We start from the raw sequence: 23,723 nt of genomic DNA, 5'->3' as shown, positions 1-23,723 counted from the left end.
TAGTCACAATTTTGTAATCCCTTGCCAAATAAACCTCAATTTTATCTAGTTTTAAGTCATTTATGTTTGTTTTTCCCTTTGTAAATCTACCATAACTGAAATGTCAGCCACAGAAAATAAACTATTTCGCAGGCTGTCAGCAGTAGGCAATACCTCTCCTAGTCACACGTACAGGACTGTAGAGGAGACTTGTTTAAACAGGCATTAGACCTTATGAAGTGAGTAATTCCTTTTCATTCAAGAGCAAAGAGTGGAAAGCGAGGACTAAAAGAGCCTTAAACCCAAGGTTTGGTGAGGATGAGAAATGAGTTGCTAACCTTTCTGCTGAATAGGCTGGATTCACACTGGGCCAGGATCTATCAGCCTAAAAGGTCACTAGTATTTCAGCTAAGGAGACATGGCTACTCTTGGATTTTGTGTTTGTCACATTTTGTGAAGGTGTGTTATTATATGTTTAATGATTACCAGAACTGCTTTGCAAAAAGAAAAATATACTTTATGTGGGAGGGTGTATAAGCCAATGTATTCATGTCATACTGGGACTTTATGCAAGAAGGTGTTTCCTTTGATGACTAAACTCCCAATTAATTCAAAAAACAATAAATGGATGCATTGAGGACATCATGCTACAGTCCAGGAGGCTGTTTTGTATCAGACATTGAGGTCCTCCAGAATTTTGTGACTGCAGTCTGGTTTAATCATTCCCAATCTATAGTTGTGGGCTTAAGCTGAGACCCCCAAAGTTTTTATATCTGCTAAGTCTCTATTATAGATACTAAATTCCCTTAGGAAAAAAAAAATCTAGACCCCATTTTTTCCACTGCAAGATAAGTGCCTCATTATGTTTGTCATTTGGAAACATCCTTTTAAGACACAGCAGGGAAGTCAAGAGCTGCACTGGTCCCTGCACCATCACCAAAAAAAGATGTCATTCCTTGAATATTTCTCTTCCACAGATGGAAGATTAGTTTTTAGATGTCTGTCACATACTGACTGGGAATATACATGTATAACATCTGCTTGATTATATATATACATATATATATATGTATGTATCTATGTATATACATATCTATGTATATACATTCACTTTTTGTCCATTTGGCAATAGTTGGAAGTATTTCTGAAGGTACCAGGTCTCATGCATATGTAACAAAACATGTGGCTTTTATGCCTTCTTAAGCAGTATCTGCTTGTATAGCACGTAACGTGACTTTATTCTAACTGAATTTTGAAATGCTGTCTTTTAGCCTCTGTAAGAGGAATATTCAAAATAAATCAGAAAACTCATCGCTGAATTCAACTGTTTTTAAGCCAGACCTTTCAAAATAGAGATGTTGTCTTAAATATTATTTTTTTCATATAGTGAATAGTTAGAACAAACTTGCAGATTAACTTAGGACACATCTTACTCCACAAGACATGCAGAGAACCCCTAATTTTTTGAGAATTTAGTTACCTATAGGAAAACAGTTTGTGCACTTATTCAACCATCATGTTTAATTTTAACTTTACTGTTAGCTTTTAGTTTTATCATTGATCATTTGTGAAATGCTAGAGATACATACTGTATCCCCGTATTTTTCTCCATCAGAAATTTAATCTTGTCAAATTAGCAACCGTTACCTCTGGGTGGTATTTTGCCCAATCAGTCTCATCAGAAGTATTAGATAAAGTCACAAACTCACTTCAGAAGAAATCAGCAGAGAAGTAACCTTATTTATCATTGTAACAAATGCAGTAGTGTACCTTGTTTATTTTTATTTATGCTGGCAGACAGCAAGTGGCGTAGTGTCAGGTGACATCACTATAGGAAAAACTCCAAGAACACATCCTTAAAAGTCTACTTTAAATATTACTTCTTTCCGCTTCTTTGGCCATGACTTCATTGTTGAATTATTCAGGTACTGCTCTTGCTGGCAATACTTTTGTCACCATATGTCAACATTTAATGTATGTCAGAAAAGTTAACGGTTGTTTCTAAAAGAAGAATGTCAGCTTCGCATATAGCTGGGATGCTCAGTGGTCTAGAACAAGGTGGATGTAGGTCTTTTTTAATATCCTTGGTTTTTCCACAGTAACATTAGAATTACCTGAGCATTTCTGTTTTCCTCTAAGGAAAAAGTTTGCTTTTTTTTTCCTATGTGAAAGTAGCAGAAATTTCTTTTTAGTCAGAACTCTCACAGGAGTGAACATTAGAAATAGCCCAAGTGCTACTGAGGATAAAACATAACTTACACAACTGGAGCGAAACACAGTTTGTATGAATCCATAATGCAAGCAGAGTTTAAGAGGTACTCTGAGGTGACTCCTCATACTCTAAACTGAGAAGAGCAAGTTAACTGCAAATCCTAGTCAAGCACAGTATAATCACTTTAAACCCAGAAAAGTCCTTACCTATCTGAGAAAGGCAGGAAAAGAAAGCACATAAATTCTCCCTAACCCAGTCCAGTTGTGTCTTCTTCATAAGGTTAAAGGCCAAAATTTTGACAAAGAAAAAAATTTTTCCTAGTCCCTGAAACATAATTGGTAGATTGAGCAGTACATAATGAGTCCCACATGAGTAAAAATGCTAAATCTCAATCGAATAAAAATTCGTATTGATGGTATAAATACAAATTCTAGTATCAGTAGCTTCTTGTGCCTCATATCTGGTTTTGGTGGAAGGGGACAGCCATCAGCTCATTAAAATGCAGGCATATCCCAGAGACACCAGCAGAAGCCAGCTCTGTTACCTCAGTCTGACCAGGACATAATTTGTCTTCCTAGTGCTGTACTCGTTGTGTCTTTGGCAAGACAAGTTTCTTTAATTTAGCTGCAAAACAATGCAATGTATGGACAATCATCTGGCCTTTTAAAATGAACTCTGGTAAGTTTTGCTGCAGTTATCTTTTCTTGCTCTGTTTCTCCAAATAGAGGTGTGTTCATTTGCACAGACAACATGTATTCAACTTTTGCTTCTATTTATGTCTCAGTAAATTAACTGGTGTCAAATTCAAAGTAGCTGTTAGTTTCTTTAAGAGACTCTCTTCTGTAAGGAGTTCTCTATGTTTTTTCAAGCAGGAGCAGTTCAAGTCAAAATGGTCTCTGTTTTGATGACAGTGTCCTCATGTGCTCCACACAGGACATTGTTTTCAGACCTTTCACCAGCTTTGTTGCCCTCCCCTGAACACATTCAAGGGCTTTTACATCCTTCTTAGATGCTGGGGTCCAGAACTGCTCACAGCTCTGAAGGTGAGGCTACATCAATGTTGAATACAGAGGGATAATCACCTTTTTTGACCAGCTGGTGATGTTGGGTTGGATGCACCCCAGGATGGGGTGCAATTTGTACTTGTGCCCAGCATTACTTTCTCCCAGCTGCAGAAGCCAGCATTTGGACTTGTTAAATTTCATCCCATCCATCATAGCCCAATTTTCCAATCCAGCTAGATCCTTTTGCAAGGTCTCTTGTCCCTCAAGAGAGTGAACAGCATCTCCCACTTTGGTATCAACAACAAACTTGCTAATGGTGCATTTGACTGCTGCATACAGACCAGTGATAAATATAATTAACAGAACTGGCTCTAGAACTGAGCCTTGAGGAGCACCATTGGTGACCCATTGTTAGCCAGATGTGGTCCCGTTCACCACAACTCTTTGATCTCTGCCCTTTAGCCAGTTCTTTACCCAGCACATCATGAACCTGCTCATCCCACAGTTGGGCAACTTGTCCCGAAGAATGCTATGAGGGACATTATCGAAAGCCTTACTAAAAATCCAGAAAAACTACATCATATTACACTCATCCACTACATGGAAAAACTCACCATATGAAATTAATTTAGACAGGACCTTCCCTTTGTGAACTCATGTTAACTGTGCCTGACGATTGCACTGTCCTTTAAATGCCTTTGAATAGTACCTGATAGGATCATCATAATTTTTCCAGGACCTGAGGTTAGACCAACAGGTCCATAGTTTCCTGTGTCTTCCCTCATGCCCTTCTTATAAACTGGAATACTGTTGTCTAGCTTCCAGCTAGCAGGCACCTCCCCACACTCCCAAGACCTTTGGTAGATAATTGAGAGCAGCCCTGCTGTGACATCCACTAGCACTGGTAGATAAAAAATGAGATATGACCTGACAATTGCTCTTGCAGCCAAAAAAACCAATTCTATCCTTGGCTTCATCAGAAGAAGTGTGGCCAGCAGGTCGAGGGGGGTGATTCTGCCCCTTCTACTCTGTTCTCTTGAGACCCCACCTGGAGTACTGTGTTCATGTGTGGAGCCCCCACAGTAAGAAGGAAGTTTATATGTTGAACAAGTACTGAGGAGGGCCATGAGATGGTCAGAGGTCTGGAGCACCTCTACTGTGAAGAAGGAGTTGTGGCTGTTCAAAATGCAGAAGAGAAGGCTCTGAAGCAACCTTATAGCAGTCTTTTAAGTACTTAAAGGGGATTTAAAAGAAAGATGGAGGGAGACTTTCTGTCCAAGGCCTTTAGTGGCAGGACAAGGGGAAATGGCTTCAAACTGAAAGAGGGTAGATTGGATATAAGGAAGAAATTTTTCACAATGAGAGTGTTAAGACACTGGAACATGTTGCCCTGAGAAGGTGTGGATGCCTCATCCATCCTGGAAGTGTACAAGGCCAGGTTAGATTGGGCTTTGAGCAACCCTGTCTAGTGGAAGATGATCCTGCCCATGGCAGGAGGGTTAGAACTAGATGATTTTTAAAAGTTCCTTTTGAACTAAACCATTCTGTTATTCTATTACTCTGTGATCTTACAGAATTTTGAAAAAGTATTAATAATAGCTCTGGTGACCTGGAAAATTCAAATTGTGTGAGTATATTTTGCCCTCCTAAATTCTTCCAATAGATACTTTTTTATCTTGCTCAAATAAAAGATACCTAGCTTGAGAATTGTTATCCATTACTGTGTTTAAAAATAGGGAAGAAAGCCAAGTATTTTGAATTTTCAAATTTATCTCTTGTATTTTTTGTGAATTTTTTTTGCCATTTCTCATTCCTCCCTATCAGCTTACCCTTCTGTTTTAAAGACACTTTATAGGCAACCATTTTTAAGTTAGTCTTACTGTTATTGAACCTTACCTTTGTGCGTGTATCTACCATGTATGTCACAGAGGGCAAATATGTAGTTTCAAGCTACAGCTGATGGTAAAGTTAACTTGTAAATACATATATCCATGAAGTTCATGGACTAGGATGCCACTGAAAGTATGACATAAGTAAAATGAGACCCAGTTCATTCTTAGACAACCTGTATTTTGCACATCACCATAGGAAAGACTCCAGCATCCGGTTTTGCTATTCATAATGGGCTGGGCACAGACTGGCTTTGAAAAGGGCTTTAACTTTATTACTTGTATCAGTCCTGAAGAATAAGTTGAGGGAAAAAAATTGTAATTCTCCATTGAAATATAGTGTTATAATGTTTATAAATGTGTGAGTCCAATCAATCAACCCCCAATTTTGGGGAAAACAACTAGGTTTTATATCACATTTTGGCTTTGCACAAAATTCAAGATGATGTGCTCAGATGTTCACGCCAAGAAATAAAATAGATTGTTTCCGAATAAAATGCATCTTTGATACAAATCTACCACTTATAAAACAGAGATTGAATACTTTAGCCCAAGCATCTTGACTTTTCTGAATCCTTAACAAAAATTACAAATATGTAAAGAATAAATTTTTTTTACTTCTTTTCAATGCACTGACATTGTCAAAAGCATTGCTCAAACTCATATGAGATATTTTTTGAAATGATCACTTTTTATGAAAAAAAATATGAATTTAGACTACAAAATGTTTATCTTCTTGTGCATATTTTTGGTTAAATTATTTATGAAATCTCTTCTGCCAAGACTGGAAAGAAAATTGCACTTTTGGAATCAACACAGTGTTGTTTTGTTATTCCTTAAGGTGTTTTGCATCTTCTAGGTGTTAATAATGTCTCTTTCCAACTCCACTCAAAAGTTTTTTAAAGCCCATTTTAACCATGCAATGTATGATCACACTGAACACTTGACAGTGTCTGGCCCCATTGAAACTGACCACAAAATATCCTTTGAATTCAGGAGACAAAAAAGTAGAATGAATCTGGTTTCAAGGATAACTTGAGTTACATGACCAAACAGTGTATTTCTCCTGTTACAATGGCTGATTCAGCTGGAAACTTCTCAGGCTTACATGGAGCTGACTGGAAGGTCAGGTTTTGATTCTATGCAACACCCTTATAGGAAGGGCTGGTTTCAAATAAAAAGTGAAATTTCCCCCTAGATTTCAATATAAAGAGGTTTGCCCTTTTCTTAATGCAGTAGGCAAAGAGGTAAAACAGTATCTGGGATTTTTCAAAGTCTCAGGATGAGATACTTGTCAATGTAAGTTTTCCGTTCTATAAATAAATAATTCCTTTGGGGTGTTGATTAAGGCACAAACCCCACTCAGACACGAACGAGCGCCAGAGCAGAATTACCGTTTGTTTCAAACGGCTTAGGTTTAAATACAACACTTAAACATGTCACATGACTTTCCAATCAATGACAATCAAGTATTGTCTGAGCATATGTGAGAACCCGGAAGACTACAACTTCCATGGTTCCTTGTTACATTCTTCCTGCCCAAACTAAGGTGTTGGGTTCATAACAGCAGCTGACTTCTCAGGATGATTATTTATTAGCGTTTTTCACCTGTCTTGTCAAAACTGCACACCTTGCAGGAGTACAATGAGTTGCAAAAAGTAGGAATAATACAGAGGAATGATGAAGGATCATACCAGCAATGCAACAGGTTTTTTTCCCTGAGTGTATTTTATTCCAGTTTCAAGTGGTAGGAGCCTTTCTTGCAAAACTTTAATATTTATCATTTGAAAATAAGAGTCTTCCTTCGAACACATCTGTAGTAGGAATAGGAGAGGATGTAGTAGAGAAATCTGTACAATGAGTAGGTGGCCTTGCTGAGATTGCAAAAGAAGCAGAGTGAATCACTTTTAAAATTACGTCTTTAATTGAAATAGTGAAGCAGCTCATTTGGAGCTGTTTGCTTCCTTGCAGCATGAAAAAAGTTTAGCTGAAATTTCATCCCACTGGCAGCAGGCAGTCTCAGTGGAGATCCAAACTCTTGAGCCATTGCTTACATTATTGTGACAAAAATAGTGTCACTCAAGGTTCTTTACTATACCTGTGCTTTAAATTCTAATCCTTAACAGATTACAGTAATTCTTTTTATATATCTTATTAGAGTACAGAAAAAGCTCATTTATGGACTAACTCAGCTGCAAGAATTGAGCCAAAAGTACTAATTGTATGCTCTGCACTGTAAATGTGTAATTATTTGCCATTTCCTTTCAAGCAAATGGCTTGGTCAGTTACATCTCTAATTTAAAGAAATTAAGGCACTTTAACATCCAATAGGAAACTAGAGAATGACAGTAAGATTTCCCTCTGCACAAAGTATTTCAGCATTGAAACATGTTGGAGCAATAACATATCTGGTTATGCATATATGGAGGTGTATGCATACCAAAACTTCTGTGATTATAGTATTCTGGTGTGGTTGCTCTGGTACTTCAAAGATCTGTTCTCTCTGTCCTGTACGTTTTTCCACATTAAAAACAATGCTATTACTGTGAAGTGGGCTTCAAGTAGATCCTAGTAATATAAGGGTGAGGGTTAAATGAGCCTTTGGAAGAAATTAAAACATTCTAACTTCTCAAAAGAAACCTCCAGACCATCTTAACTCTGCAATTACACTTTTTATCAATTTAGTGGACAACCTAATGCATCTGTCTTAAATCTAATTTTATGGGATAAAGTTTCCTAGAAAACTTCTCGAAGGCTGTGAGATATGATAGATACAGCCTGTGGAAGCAGACAGCAGACTGCCTGTTTGGAAATTGTCTGAAGAGGAGTTGGAAAGGATCTGCTCTGAGAGAGAGCTCCTTTGCTGCGAGAGAAGAGGATTTCTTACAAAATGTTCCGCTTCCACTTACAAGGTTTTTCAGCAGGTTGCTGACCTGGCCTTTTCACAACAGTGTTAAAATGGAAACCAAAGCAATCTTCTGGCTTATACTCCAGGAGATGCTAAGTAACTGGAATTTTTTGTTCGTCATTCCTTGTTTGACTAATGTCTATGTTTCCTGACTTCTCACTCTTGAATGCAAAGATATGTTTAATTACTCCTGTTCATGAAATCCATAAGTTTCAGTACCTCATTTATAGCTAGGTTGAATATAATAGAGATTTCTTTCTCTCATGCTTGGAAAGGAAATCTTTGCCTGGTCTCGGGAGAATAGTTACTGCATTTTGTAACTTTATTTAAAAATTAACCAGGAAATAAAATACTTTCTTCTGTAGTGGAATAAAGTATAACCTGTTAATATTAAGTTACCATGTCTTTTACATTTCCAAATGTGCAGGGACATTTGCTTAATATAACACTAGAGAAAGGGATTAGTTTGTGTTTCTGTCATTGAAAGCTCTCTTTCTTCTTCCTGTATTCTCTTTGAAGTAGTGTGAGTAACACTTTAAAATGTGTCAAAAGTTATTCTGACTTGGGAATGGGTACTGACCCAGAAATCTAGTGATCATTTACAAATTTAAACACAATAGCACTTTTTTTTCATGTGAAATCCCAGCTCCATGCAACTTCTTAGCACAGATTTTCTTCATTTTGCTGTACTTTCATGGCACTTACTGTTTTTCCATTGGGAAGAGCATAATCTATTATTTAACTATAGCTTCAAGCAGCCTCTTTGCATGCTCCTTTCAAATATGAAGCAGACAGCACTTTTTCAGCAGAAGAGTAAGTTTTATGGAACATAACACTTCATTAAAAAGTTTCCAAGTTAAATTTATGTATTTGTACCTACTTATTTGTAATGCATGATTTTCATTTTGTTTTGCATAAGTAAAGCCTCTGTGCAGTATTTTAGGAAAGGACACATGCAAATCCTTTTTGGGTCTTGGCAAAATTAGCTGTTCCTTTCCCTATAGTAGTGGAAAGATTATTGTGCTGTCTTGTGACTTGCAACATAAGGAATTCCTTCTTTCTCATGGTCCATAAAAAATTGAAAACCAAGAGTAGTGCTGTACTCTATCTGTAACAGTGTAACAGAATTGCGTTTATCATTTCAGTCTGTTAGCAGGTGTTGATCCTCAGAGGAAATGATAGCACAGGGAGTTCTTATGCTACCCAGATAGAAAGGAGTTCTGGTTGGCCCCACCCGGGAAAAACGTAGGCAATGGCTAAAGCGATATTTGGTTAGGTCTTGTGGAAAAAAATCAGTTTTGGAAAAAGAATAACTGAAGTGCTGAGTACCTCAGTTAACTTGACTCATGGTATTACATTGCTTGAGTGAGGACACTGTCATATAGAAAGCCCTATCCTTTGTTTAACACATTATATCAGCTGCAACAATATGCAAAGGAAGGAACACATTGCCCCGTGCTGCAGCTTAACTCCAGCTCTTTACATATTTTCAAGATACTGAGCACGGTCAGGTAGCAGCTGTTTCGTATTTTCAGTTCATGGAGATATAACTTTTCTTGATTCTTCTCCCTAACTTTGCTAAAACCTAGGATCCAAAATGGTCAGTATTCAGCCTCAACCAAATATCTTGTAGTTTATCAGGATTCTTTCTTACCACAATGTTGATAAGTACAGTCTCAGAAGTGTTCCCATTACGGTTTGGAAGTATCTGATATATCACTTTAGATTGTGATGTGTTTAGACTGTTTTGTAAATTATGTATTTCTACTTCACTCTCTGTCTCAATCCTCCAGTATTATGTTTACAACAATATACAGAGCTTACAAATATGCATAGAGGAATAGCCCAGTAAAGACTTTTTACACTTAAAAAATGCCATTAACATTTCAAAGTTTTTCCCCTTTCACAGTAAATATGACACCAAACTTGTGTGTTTAAGATATGATTTAGGGACTTGGTATACACTTGTTTGGAATATATAGCATATCTCAGACATGGCTTGGTTGCTCATGAATACATTCAGGTAAATTTTTCATACAGAGTAAAAAATCCATCATAACGTTTGTGCATTAGAAATACCTGTAGCACTCTATTACTTCATTCTCATACATAATCCCAGAAAAGTCAAGGTTAGAAGGAACCTTTGAAGATCATCTGGACCAACTTGTTGGGTTGGGGCCAGAGCAAGGCTTGTGTTAGACTAGCCAAAGACCTCTCAAGCTGTCTTGAATGTTCCCAGTGAAGATTTCACCACTTCTCTGGACAACCTGTTCCAATGTTTAATGTTCTCACAGTGTAGAATTTCTTTTCTTATGGAATTTACACTGGAGCAACTTCACCCTTTGAAAAGCCCTTCATCTCTTATCACTGGACATCCTTGTGAAGAGAGCAACTCAGTCTGCTCTATGACTACCTCTTAGATATTGCAAGACTGTGGTTACACCTCCCTGAGCCTTCTCTTCTCTAGGCTGAACACAGCCAATTCCAGCAACCTTTCTTCCTGTCAACTTCTCCAACTCGTTGATGATCTTGGTGACTCTCCACTGAACTGCCTCAAATTTTACATGTCTCTCCTGAACTGGGGAGACCAGGACTTGAGAGCAGAGCAGGATAAACAGTGTTTCAGCTTTGGCCTAACAAGTGCAGGGCAGATGGGGCATTCCCACGTCCCTCCATCTGCTGGCTGTACTCCTACTGTTGATGGAGCGTAGGATGCATTTGCCTGCTGGTTCATGTTCAGCTTGAACATAAACATGTCCATGTGCTCCAGAACCTGCAGGGTGTTTTCCACAGAGCTGCTAACCTCACAGTCAGACCCTAGCCCACATTGGTGTGTGCAGTTATTCTGGATGCAGTAGTTCACATTTATCTTTGTTAAACCTTGCAGAAATCTTCTTATCCCAATCTTCCAGCTGGTTGATGTGTTTGTCTGTTTGCTTTTCTTTCAGCTGTTCTCTCTCTCCTTCCATTTTGATATCACCCTGGTGAAGGTGCAGTCACTCTTGTTACCCAGATCATTCCTAAAGATATTGAATAGTATTGGACCCAGTGTCCAGGCTGATGAACCATCCAGTGGTAACCAGCTGCCACTTGAAGGCATTACTCACCACTTTTTGAGTCAAGATTAGCTGTTTTTCCATCCATCTTGTGATCTGTTCAGCCTATTTCTTACCTGCTTGTCCATAACAACATGTGCATGAGGCATCATGTTGGAGACACTGCATATACACAGGTGTGTACATGCAGACATACAGATATATATATAGATGGAGAGTATTGGCCCTATATACTGCTTTAGCAATACTGTGTTATCATCATGGTTTTCTGGCAGAGGTGATAGGCTCATGAATAATCTTTGTCAGCAAAAATTGTCGGTCTGGTAAGAAAATTCTGAATATACTTCAAGGGGGTTATTGCCTTGAAACTCCCTTTTAAAGACTTTTCATAAAAGCATTACAATAGTAATTTTGCTCCCTGGGTATTTAGATATTGTGTTTCCTTCATTTAAGGAGTCTAGCTTTACAATTTCCTTTTTAAAACTGTCAAATTACAATAAGTTTAAGCAGCTAAATCATTTTCGGAAATTATTTGTTTTATGGATGCTTTAATTAATAACCATGCTACTAAAATACTAAATATAGAAATGTCTTTCTGGCAGATTCTAGTGGATTCATCATATGGGACAAAAGGGTCAATTGTTAAAGCACAGAGTAATGCCAAACCAGTTTTTTTTTCTCTGCAATGCCATTCTAACTGAGCTTTCCTGTTATGAAATGGCATGCAGCTATTACATTATATTGTTTGAAGCACAGGCAGTCTGCTTTTTAAAGGCATACAGTAAATTAAGTTAGTCATTTTCTGATTGCAGACCTCAGACTTTGCCTAGTCAAATGCTCACACAGATGCTGCTAATGAGAGCAGTTGTGTGTTCAGATCGTCTTCAATCTTTAGAGCGCTAACAGGAAGAAAAGCTGCACCTTCAGAACCCTGAAGCTGGATAGAACTGAGTTTGTGGGCCCTTGTGTTTAAGACAGGAGGTCTGGCATTAACATACCACCTGCCTCTCCTAATTTAGTAGACTTAGTCATACTCAATCTTAATAACACAAGAGAATGTAGCAATTCAAAAGGATTTTTAACAGGATTTATGGAGAAACTGCCTCAAACAGGGAGGTTACTTTCAACATCATTCTTTGATTGGCTCAGAGATTTAAAGTGCATAATATTAATATGGATGTTGTAGACACTGGCAGTTCATATGCTCTAGAAGCTGTAAATCAATGCTTCAAAAGAAGCTTTGAAATTAATGGTCTCCTAGTTTTAAAAAAACTTACAGATCAAGTAATTGGTCAAAGTCCACTCCTGATTTCCAGTAAATTATTTGGAAGAATGAAAAAATCATCATTTAATACTTTGTTGAGAGTTCATTAGGGTTTTAGTGGAAGTTTTTTTCAAAATTGGTGCTTAATTTTTTGAGATTTTGCATATATGAAAGACAAAACATATTTTACCATGTGTCTGCTAGAAATGCCTTCTAGATGAGTTATCCTAATGAATTTCAAATTTCTAGAACCTGTTTTCCATCTCCCAGAACAAACTGCTGAGTCTCTCAATGCATGGAATAAATCTCATCATAGCAGATATTGGCAGTGATATCCGGCAAGCCTGTACTCACTGAGGCTACATTCCCGTTTTCCTTCAGTGACTCTGCTGTCAGAGTAGTAAAAGCTTTCAATCATATGGGAATTGAGCTTTGTATGATGCATGTCCATTTATATGGAAAAATTTTGGTGGTTTATATGATTTCAGTGGCAAGACTCCATTCTGTTCCCTGTGTGGTTTCCACCTTCTTTTTCAGTTCCAAGTGAGTTTATGTTCTATTATCGTGACCAGCCCTTAGAATAATGATTGCCAATTGTCTCAGAATCAGTTAACCAAGAACTTAACACATCTGCATGAGTTAAGAAAATGTTACCTCATTTTGTTAATGTGGTAAGAAACTCTGTGGAATTCTTCCTGGGAAAGATTTTGTAAGAGGAATCTTACTTATTTTTTTTCTTTTTTTTTTTTTTTTAACATATATATATGGCAGGGGAGCAAACAGAAAATTTTCTAATTTACAAGAGCAGGTTGGATGGGGCTTTGAGCAGCCTGGTCTAGTGGAAGGTAGCCCTGCCCATGGCAGGAGGGTTGGAACTAGATGATCTTTAAGGTCCCTTCCAATCAAAACCATTCTATGATCCTATGATAATCAACTGAATGCTATGACAATCCAATCTTATCTAATAAACTGATTCTACAATAATCAAGTGAATCTTGCAAACCAATCATTTCCACAAGCTGTGTTGGTAGTACCCTTTCTGATGCTCAACCAGAATCCATCTGCCAGACACTGATCTTGCCCATAGAGTGGCTCCAGGAAAGTGAATCTGGGTGGGGTTCTGCTTTTCTGAAGGAAAAGTGCTGTAAGCATCTGCCCTCCTCGCTAAGGACAGGTAAAATTCCCATGGGAGAGGTTTCCTTTTCTATAGGGAAGTGATCAAGAAGGCCCCTAACTTAAATTTTCATCCCTTGAAAGATAATTCTCCTTAGGAGAAGATTATTTTGATATCTAAACAACAGATTTCATTGTCCATTCACAATCCTTGTTTTATCCTCCCAATTAAGCTGCATATTTAGATAAATGTTTTTGAAGGACTTAGGCCAGATTGAAATCAGCCTGAGATACCTCATGTGTTTCTGACCTTCCGTCTAGAAATGCCCTCAGTTAAGCCCCAGTCCTCCTAAACTCCCAAGTAGTACCAGACTGAATTAATAACAAATCCATGTTTCTGGCTTTGTGGACTTTCCAAGGAGAGAGTATAAATATGCAAAATTATAGGGTTTTAGTAATTCTGAGTAATTCTTGCTCTTACTATTATTTGTAGATAGCTCGTGCTATGTTTTCAGCTAAGTAGGATGTCAGTGTTTGATGTAGATGTGAATTTTGGAATTTAAACTGAGATATGGACTTAGTCTAATAAAGGACATAATTATCAAAAAAAAAACCAAAACCAAAACCAAACCAACAAACAAAACCCACCAGAATCTGATATCTTTCCTTAAACTACTAGGTAATTTTGCATTAAAATATTTATTTGAACGTGTAAGAGGAATGGAGATTTAAGAATTTTCTCCTGATCCATTTCAAAGTAACCTGAGTAAATAATATGTAGAGTCAAGCACTATTTTTCTAATAATTTTCAATAAAATATTGAAAATGCATGAAAAGAACATACATAAGAAACACCTTAGAGTGACATGAAAGAAAGCCTTATTTCTAACATTCAGAATTAGAATTTCTGCTCTAACTGAATCCCAGGCTGAATGAGAGAGAGCTCTTGGAAAACAGCACCATTGATAAACAGAGACACGAAATTTTTCATTCTTCCATTTGGAGCTCAGATCACTTCTATACCCTTTGCAAAAAATCTTGTATGGGTTTTTCCTAGCAGCTGCCATCTGTGTTTTGAATTTTATTAAGTGAATTTGTTTCCCTGAACAAAACAAAACATCATTCAGGCTACAAAAATAAGTAGACAGGTGCTCTTCATAAAAGATATTTTTTCCATTGTGTTCTATGCCACGATTTAGTCTAATTATCCCTATCATCTCACCCCTCATATTGTGATTTTTTTTTCCCCCCAGAGGAAAGAAATAATGACATTACTTTTTGGGAACAAAGAATTTACTTGGAAATCATGCAAAAAAAGAAAAACTGCCCATTGATAGCCTTGCAGAAGTGCTTTGGCAACACAATAATGGATATAAAAGGGCATTTAAAATCTAGTAAATCTTGGGGAAAAAACTTAAATAATTTTCAGGTCCTGTGCCTGTCCTAGAGTTTCTTGGTTAGTTCACATTAGCTTTTTATGACCAGTTGTGTAGAAGTCTGAATGCAAGACAAAAGCTCATTCAGTTGTGGGGAATACTGCTCTGTGTGGGGCTGTGGTAACAGTGCTGTACATTAGGAAATGAGAAACAAAAATTGTATTTCTATCTTCCATGAAAAGAGGGAGATTACTCTGTTGGAATATCATCACTTAGCTTTTGATACTTCTTTTAATTTCCACTTCTTTCCTCCCCACCCCAAGCCAAGACTAACATAACAATGCATTTAGCACTCTAAGTGACTGGCCTGAAAGTACAACTCTATTAAATATGTGCATTACCATGCATCCCTGAAGAAAATTTTATAGCCCATTACAGCCCACTCCCTTCCATGAAATAATGAGAATGCTACTGGGATGAATTGTTGTCAAGGGTTTAATTTGGCTTTTAAAGAAAAGAGAAAAAAAAGCTTGGGGCAACTTCTTAGACGTGTGATACCTTTCAGTTGCATTTAGGTAATAATAAGCTGATGTTTCAGGGTCTCTTGTCCCCCAAACACTAAATAAAATATAACACTTTCAATGTACATTCCCATATGGTCACATTCTAAAAATCTGTGTTCTACAAGGATTCAGGCTTAGGCTTACATTGGTTTTGTGACTGTTAACAAAAGAAAGAAAATTCTGTCAATTAAACGTGTGCAAAATGTCAGAACTTAAAACACTTAAAACATTATTAGAATGAACCAGAAAAAATAAATGTGTAAATGTATTGCCTCTATCCAAGTCCACTTGGACATTTTCACCACTAGTAATTAGAACCATCTCTCAACTCAATGCCTCAGTGGAGTGGCTGAGAAATGAGAACAATGATATCTCCAACAGAGTATGGGGTGTTATTACCTGGCAAATGTCGAGAAAAAAAAAGCCAGGATTAAAAAGAGAACAATTGCAAAGGGAGTTCAATTCTTGTTTTAGTGAGTTGATCAGCTTTGCAATCTATTTAGGTATAGCGGTGAAGGAAGAGAGCGCTGCACAACCCTTTTGGTCACAGGACAGCCATCTTCATTGTAGTAGAGGACAGGCAGTTATTGGTGCCTTTGCTGAAAAAACATGGTCCTATTGCAAAGAAGAGGAGGGGCAGACTGAAATCCTTCTGCTATGAGACAATTTTAGGCATTTGTGATATATAGTTAGAAAACCTAGAGGTACTGCATAAACCCTCCTTCTTCATGGGGTGGTACAGAGATGGAATACAATAAATTTCCTCTTCCAGCATAGCCTGAATTACTCCACAGTTCAGATAAAGTTGCCAGTACAACTGAATTCAAACTCAAACTCACTTGAATCTGCACAATGGATCAGATTATCTGGCAGGAACTGTTGAGGTATTAGACACTGACAAACTGGGGAGGGGGGTTCTCAATACACAGAATTTAAAATTTATTAGGTGGCCTCACAGTAGGGGTTTGCCTAATTATTTCATTCAGTCTTCATTTCTCAAAAATGGCAAACATAGGAGTATCTGGATATTCATGGGGTTGAAAGCTGTTTTCTGAGAAAAACAGTGTAAAATTAATGAACCACATAAAGAGACAGAAAGCTAAAGAGAAAGAAGGGCCAGATCTTGTCTGTGTGCTTTCTATCAGTGATCAAAGTTATCCAATAAGAGAATGGACTGTATTGCCATCTAGAAACATCTCTTGAGTACACCATGCCTAAGACCATATTGACTAAGATGAATATCAAGCATAAGCACACTATTTTCTCTCCCCATTTCCCCTAAAAATTAAGTTAGCAATTTGATAGTGAGAAGTAAGAAAAAAATGGGAGAGGAACAACTATGAAGACACAAAGGTCAGCAGTGAAGGAGGGGGAGGAAGTGCTTCTGGTGCCAGAGAAGAGATTCCACTACCGTCCATGGTGCAGACCATGGTGAGGCAACCAAGCTGTCCACCTGCAGTCCATGGAGGTCTATAGTGAAGCAGATACCCATTTGCAGACCATGGAGGATTTCACACTGCAGAAGGTGGACGTGCCCTGAGGGAAGCTGCAACCCATTCAGGAACATGTTTTCTGGAGCAGTCTGTACCTGAAGGATTGTACTCTATGGAAAGGACACATATTGGAGCAGTTTTTGTAGAATTGCAGCCTGTAGGAAAGACCCACAGTTGAGCAGGGGAAGACTGTGAGGAGGAAGGAGTGGCAGAGAAAACTGTTACAAACTGACCACAGACTCACTTTCCTACTGTGCAAGTTGGGGCAAGTAGAAGAGATGGGACTGAAAGAGCGAAGTTAAGCCTTGGAAGAAGGCATGTGGGGAGGTGGTGTTTTTAGTTTTGTTTTTATTTCTCATTATCTTACTTTGTTATTAATTGGCAACAAAATAAATTCATTTCCTCAAATGGTGTCTATTTCACTCTTTCCCATAGTTGGTGAGTATGATGATCTACTGAGGAGTGGAAGTGAGAGAGCAACTTAGTGAGTGCCAGTCAGACAGCCAAGGATCACAGTCATTCATTGCCATCTCCACTGTGTGGTAGGTAGCACACTCCCTTGACGGGCCTGATGCGTCCCAGGACACGGTTGGCCCACCTGGCTGATTCATATTCAACTTGCCATCAACCAGGACTCCCAGGTGCCTTCCTGTGGCATCTCTTCTCTGTGGCATCTGAAGCCTTTCCAGCATCTCATTCCCCAGTCTGTATGTACATCCGGGGTTGCCCCATCCCACGTGCAGAATCCAGCACTTTCCCTTGTTGAACTTCATATGGTTGGTGATTGCCCAGTCCTCTCATTTGTTGAGGTGTCTCTACAGGACCTCTCTGCCTTCGAGGGAGTCAACAGCTCCTCCAAGTATTGTGTCACCTGCAAACTTGCTTAGTATGCCTTCCAGTCCTGCATCCAAGTTATTTATGAAGATGTTGAAGAGCACAGGGCCTAAGATGGAGCCCTGTGAAACCCCGCTGGTGACAGGTCACCAGTCTGATGTCACCCCATTCACTATTACCCTCTGTGCTAAACCCCTGAGCCAATGATAAACATGTTATATTTATCTAGCTGTGTGCTGAGCATTTTGTGTCTCCTGTGAGAGACAGGATCGAAAGCTTTACTGAAATCCAAAAAGATTACGTCAACTGGCTTCCCTTGATCAACTAGGTGGGTTACCCTGTCATAAAAGGAAATCAGGTTTGGTAAGCAGGACTTTCTTCTCATGAAGCTGTGCTGGTTATGACCAATGACTGTGTTGTCTTTCCGGTGTTTTTCAATATCTCCCAGAATAATCTCCTCCATAACTTTACCAGTCACTGGTCAGTGAGATGGATAGGCCTGTAGTTACCAGGGTCCTGCTTCTTGCCCTTCTTGAAAATCGAGACAATGTTCACCAGTTTCCAGTCAGCTGGGACATCTCTGGATTCCCAAGACTGCTGAAAAATCATTGAGAGTGGTTTTGCAATTACATCAGCCAGCTCTTTGAGGATTCTGGGATGAATTCCATCAGGCCCAATAGATTTGTAGAGATCCAGCTGGAGCAGCAGATTCTGCAAAATTTCAGAGTCAACTGGGAGATGATCATTCTCTCAGTCATGGTCTTCCAGCTCGGGGCACTGAGACTCCCTTGGTCCATCATCCGTGTTGAAGACAGAGGCAAAAAAAATGTTAAACACCTCTGCCTTGTGTTCTGTCCCTGTTTGTGATGTGACCATGCTCATCCTGTAACAGGTCAATGATATTTCTATACTGCCTATTGCCATTAATGTATTTGAAAAAACTCTCCCCCCCATTTCTGGCCAGCTTCACCTACAGCTGAGCTTTGGCCACTCCAATTTTCTCCCTACAGTGGTGAGCAGCGTCTCTGAATTCTTTTTTGCCTTATTTCCAAGAGAAGATCCCTGTTCAGCCCAGCCGGCCTTCTGCCTCACCTGCTTGACTTCTAACATTTGGGAATTGCCTGTTCCTGTGCCTTTAGGAGGTGATGTTTGAGAAGTGGCCAGCACTGATTGATCCCAGCATCTCCAAAAACATTTTCTGAGGGGACCTTACTTATTAATTCCCTGCGCAGCCTGAAGTCTACTCTCCTCAAGTCCATAGTTGAGGTTTTGCTGGCACTTTTCCTCCTGTCAGCAGAAATTTTAAACTTGATCACTTCTTGGTCACTGTGGCCAAGATGCCACCAATCTCCTCTTTGTTCATGAGATCCACTCTGTTCAGAAACAACAGAGCAAAGAGAGCATCTTTCTGAGTTAGCTCCCTTAGGACCTGTTCCATGAAGTTGTCATCCAGGTTTTTTAGGAATCTTATGGACCAGATTGTATTGGCTGTTTGAACCTCCCAGTTAATTTCTGATAAGTTGAAGTCCCCCATAAGGACAAGGGCAGTTGACCTGGAAGAGTCCCTTAGTTCCTCAAGACTAATTTGTGCCATCATCATCCTGGCTGGGAGGTCTATAGCAGACTCACACGTTACTTGTTTGCCCCTTGATTCTTACCCAGAGGCTCTCAACTGTGCCATTGCCAGCTGTGAGTGCAAAGGAGTTGATGTACATAAATTTCAAACATTACCACTTCTTTCTTTTTTAATAAGTAAAACAAAATATTTTCACTAGCTTTGTTTATAGTGGGATTCTTTTGGCTGAAATTTTCAAAGAATATTCAGATGAAAGGAAAACTCCCAATAATAGAAAATATCAGCCCCTATACACAGAGCTGTGTTAAGGTTATAAGAAAGTTTTATAATGTATTTGGCAGTCTTCATAATAAATGGTGCTACTAATCTCATATATAAACAATACCATTATGATGCATAGAGTTTTAGTACCACCTGTTTGACGTGATGGCATACTTAATCAAGTCAGCTCATAAGGCATTCTTGCCAATATTTCCAAGTAAGTGCTTGAGCTGTGTGAAAGCCAGAGCAAGTTGTGCCATGTCTAATTCCCCCAGGTTTAACGGGAGTGCTTTATGAATATCACTGTGGAAATGCAGCAGAGCTGAGAGCACAGCGCCTTGAACTCTCCCCACAAGCAGTCTGCAAGTAACTGAAAAATTCAGCAACCTGCTGTTATCATCAGTCACAGTTCAGTTCTCCTTCCTTTCCTTTATTCCTTTAGTTGCAGATGATAACATATTAAGATTTTTTTTTCTTACAAAACACCAGGCTGGTTTTAGGCATTATAAATATGCTTATGGAAGTCTGGCATTTTTTCTGTAGGGTGAAAGTGCTAGTCATGGTGGGTGTTGCAGTAATTTACATGCAAACATAGTTTTCTACAGTATTATAATGTGATTAATAGATTTATTTATAGCCTAATCACATAAAAATGTTACAAATATTTTAGTGATACAAGTTTTCTACAGTAAAACTGTTTTGTTGCTTCACTTGACAAGACAGGTGTTCTTTTTCCTTTTTCTTTTACAGAAAGAATTTTTCAATTAATTCTTTCTCAAAACCACCTTAAATGTAGTGTCCAGAAGTGGTAAGGGGTGGAAAGCAATTCTTTTTTTCCCTTCTTTTTTAATTCTGACTTATAATATTGCAGATTCATTCATATTGCACATTCCAACTATTAAAATGCAATAGTAAATTACAGGCAATGGTATATTTCACTGAACAAGTAGTCATAATCCAACAATATGTAACTTCTAAGAATTGGGTTTTTCTTCCTTGCAGTGCAAGCAATAGGAATTTTAAAGCAACCTTCCAAAATACTAGCTGCCAATTTCTGTCAGCCTCTTAATAATGGGGATTTTCCCCTGCGTCAATATTTGATTCACAAGAGGCTGTGTGGAGTTCCTTATGATTGCATTGCAGCACTGATAATGGAAAGTTGCTATGTCAAGGTTAGGAGGACAAGAGATGGGCAGCAAGGTGTACAATGAACAGTGTGTGAGAAACTGCAAATCACTATTTTTTGTCTGTGTCCTATCTGTAAATACCTCGAAGTCCCTTTGATATCTGTTAGGCTGGTGAAGAAATCTGGTATTTTATAGATAATAGTTGAGTGATAAGTCATTACTAAAAAAATCTTCTACAAACATGGAATAACATAAATTATTGAATCATGGATAGCAGTAAGAGAATGCTGAGCTCATGTTTCTTTTTTTTTTTTTTTTAATGCATAGATTATGGTGGTCTTGAAGGAAGGAGGAAGTTGTAAGGAAGTTGTTTCACCTTTATCCTGATCACTGACTACTGTCCGGGGGGAAAAAAGACTATTTCCATTTCAGAATACAAAATTGTCTGAAGGATTATCTAACAGTTAGAAAACCAGCACTGCCAAATCAGTTGGGTAAATGAATATTTATGAAGAGGATGAGTAAGAATACATGTGAATATATGCATTGTCATGAATATGGCAAGCAGATTTTTTCAAAATAATGTAATGCATAAACCACAATTATCTCTGCCTCATGAAAGCACAGTGTATATGTACATTCTTTGATAAGTAAGTTAAATGCAGGCAGGGAGGTTGGAATAGATGACCTTCAAGGTCCCTTCCAACCCAAAACATTCTATGATTTTTGTAGTTCTTAGAAATTACAATATCTGTAAAACTTCCAGTGTCTTGTAATTTGTTATGCGTGATCATAAGACCTTAAACCCTCATGAAATTCACAGTGGCATCAATGACATATTCTTTTACATGCTTACAACTTCATCCAGTACATCTGAAGATTAATGTAAATGAACCTTAAAGAAGTTGTCAGTATAATTTACTTCATTCCATGGTCTGATTTAAGCAGCGGAGCTGCATGGAAGTACTGAGAACACAATATTCAATATAGCTAAGAGCTGTTAGGAAAATATGTGTACAAAGTCAGAGTTTATAAAAGTGATTACTCAGTATCTACCAACAGCATCTTTCTATGACCTATTTAAGCATACCTATTTTTGTGCACCCAGTCTGGAATGATCTTCATTCCAATATTTCCTTGTGCAAGCACTGACTAAGTTTTGTGTGTAGGAACAAACAAGAGGGATGTGAAGGCTTGCCAGAACAGTTAGATTCCTATAATTAATATGCTAAATCACAAATGTGTATTTTCTGATTTGTAGATAACAAAGAGAATGTTTCCAGGTTATATTTTAAAGATATTTTACTTGTAATAATCTGTATGACATAAAATTACTAGTTGTTGTCAGCACTGAATGATAATTTTAGTGAAGAATGTGATCAGTTTTGCAGAATGCTGTACATGGCATTTTTTTTGCTGAAGAACAAGCCTACATAGTGATGTGTAGTTTCTTTTTCAGCTCTGGCCTGAAAGTTTATAAGGGAGGTGAGATAATTAGAAGTACTCTTTTACTGAAATTTTACATAGGTAATCGCTATTTTCAGTTTTAGAAAAACATTCAAGAAAACATGCAATTAGTATGCCAAAAAATGGAAAGCAAACACTAAAAGAATGTCTCAAGCACTGTATTCAACTGTGTGTTTGGCACAATCATTTTGTCCTCTATTTCACAAATATTTTATTTATGCATTTTTATTTACAAATAGATCAATTTGTATAGGACTATTAAAGTTAGTATAATTAATTACGTGTGTTTACAGAATGATAGACATATATGTTAACTAGCATTTAACTTGGTATTTAACCATTGTCCAATTTTATGTTTTGCTTCTTGTCTGAAATGAAACAAATGTACAGGTATATTGTGTTACCTCTGCAGCGTATTAGTTGGAAACCTTCCTAGATCTCAAAGTTGTAATGTGAGTTATGTACAGCCATATAAATAACCAGGTCAGCTTCAAAAGGAAGAACATTTTTTATAAGCATATTTTTAGCTCATTCAAGGCTGATGAAAACTACTTAGTCAACTGCAATACAGGGTAGTATATTCTGATTTTCTTTGTGTAGTCAATATACTGCAAAGGTGAGCACTAAATTTCTGATGGAATAATTTCCCATAAGAAAAATACATGAAAATGTACTAAATTACTTGGTCATTTCGCAACATAGATGACAGCACTGCCAGCTGTACCAGAGTCTTTTCTAAAGAGACTGGAGTTAGGTTATCCACTGTGCTATTCACACAGTGGATTTTTTTGTGGCTTGGGCTTAATGCTTTTCTAAAGAAAATGAAACTTGAAATATACAATTTCACCAGACTTGGAAGTTTTCTCTTCCAAATGATGCAGAACATTTTTTCATTAAAGGTTCTGGGCATATCTTTCACTGGGTATATCTTTCACTAAAGCCCTCTTGCCTGGAGAGGCTGTGGAGAGCAGGCTTTGCACGAATTGCTACCATACAACCTGCGTGAGTTGTAACAGAATGAAAATCCCCAGTAGTGTTATCTGTTGGAGGGATTTTGCAGAACTGTCAGTCATGTTTGCTAGACAGAAGGGAAGGGTATTCTGTTTCACACCTCGGTTCATGGTCTCAGAGGTGTAATTGCAGATCACATGAAAAGTTTCTCCAGGGCGGAACCACAGAACCTGACAAGTGCAGCAGTCTTTTTCTATGGAAGTTGCCCGAGAAATATACAATACAGAACTAGCCCTTCTTCCTTAGGTCTGGGAGGCTATGTGTAGTGGAAATATTTTCTCCACTGACACAAAGATAGTCTAATGGCAGAAAGCCTAAACTATCCATATGCTCGCTGTGGTCTGGCATTGCAGAGGCATGCTGACAATTTGGCGATGGTGATTGTTCCTGTGGGCGTCACTGAGACATTCCTGTTTCACTTCATCTCTTCAGTATCATATGATGTTCTGGGAAGCTGTGTACATTCTGTTTCTTCATGCTTCGTGGAGAATGGCATTGCATATCCTGAAGTCCAAGAAGTTAAGAAATATGCACCACAAGCTGTAACAGACCAGGAGGTGAAACAGAAGAGGTTTTCTTCTGTCAGTAGT

General features: G+C 38.1%; 1 protein-coding gene across 15 annotated transcripts in view; it reads left to right on the top strand.

Moving 5' to 3' along the window:
* The window catches only part of DLGAP1 (DLG associated protein 1), a 418,553-nt gene that overhangs the window by 231,003 nt on the left and 163,827 nt on the right, over positions 1-23,723 (top strand). Inside the window, exon 7 of one of the 15 annotated variants that reach the window (XM_017832690.1) lies at positions 17,293-17,399. The exons of the other annotated variants lie outside the window; for them this stretch is intronic. The gene's annotated coding sequence lies outside the window, so the exon portion shown is untranslated. The remainder of the gene's footprint in view (positions 1-17,292; positions 17,400-23,723) is intronic. 15 annotated transcript variants of the gene reach the window in all.

This window comes from Lepidothrix coronata, unplaced genomic scaffold (genome assembly GCF_001604755.1).
Source record: "Lepidothrix coronata isolate B3197 unplaced genomic scaffold, Lepidothrix_coronata-1.0 Scaffold6, whole genome shotgun sequence".
In the NCBI taxonomy this organism is placed as follows: Eukaryota; Metazoa; Chordata; class Aves; order Passeriformes; family Pipridae; genus Lepidothrix; species Lepidothrix coronata.
Note: the sequence above shows the minus strand (reverse complement) of the source record. Positions and strands in the feature narration are given on the sequence as shown.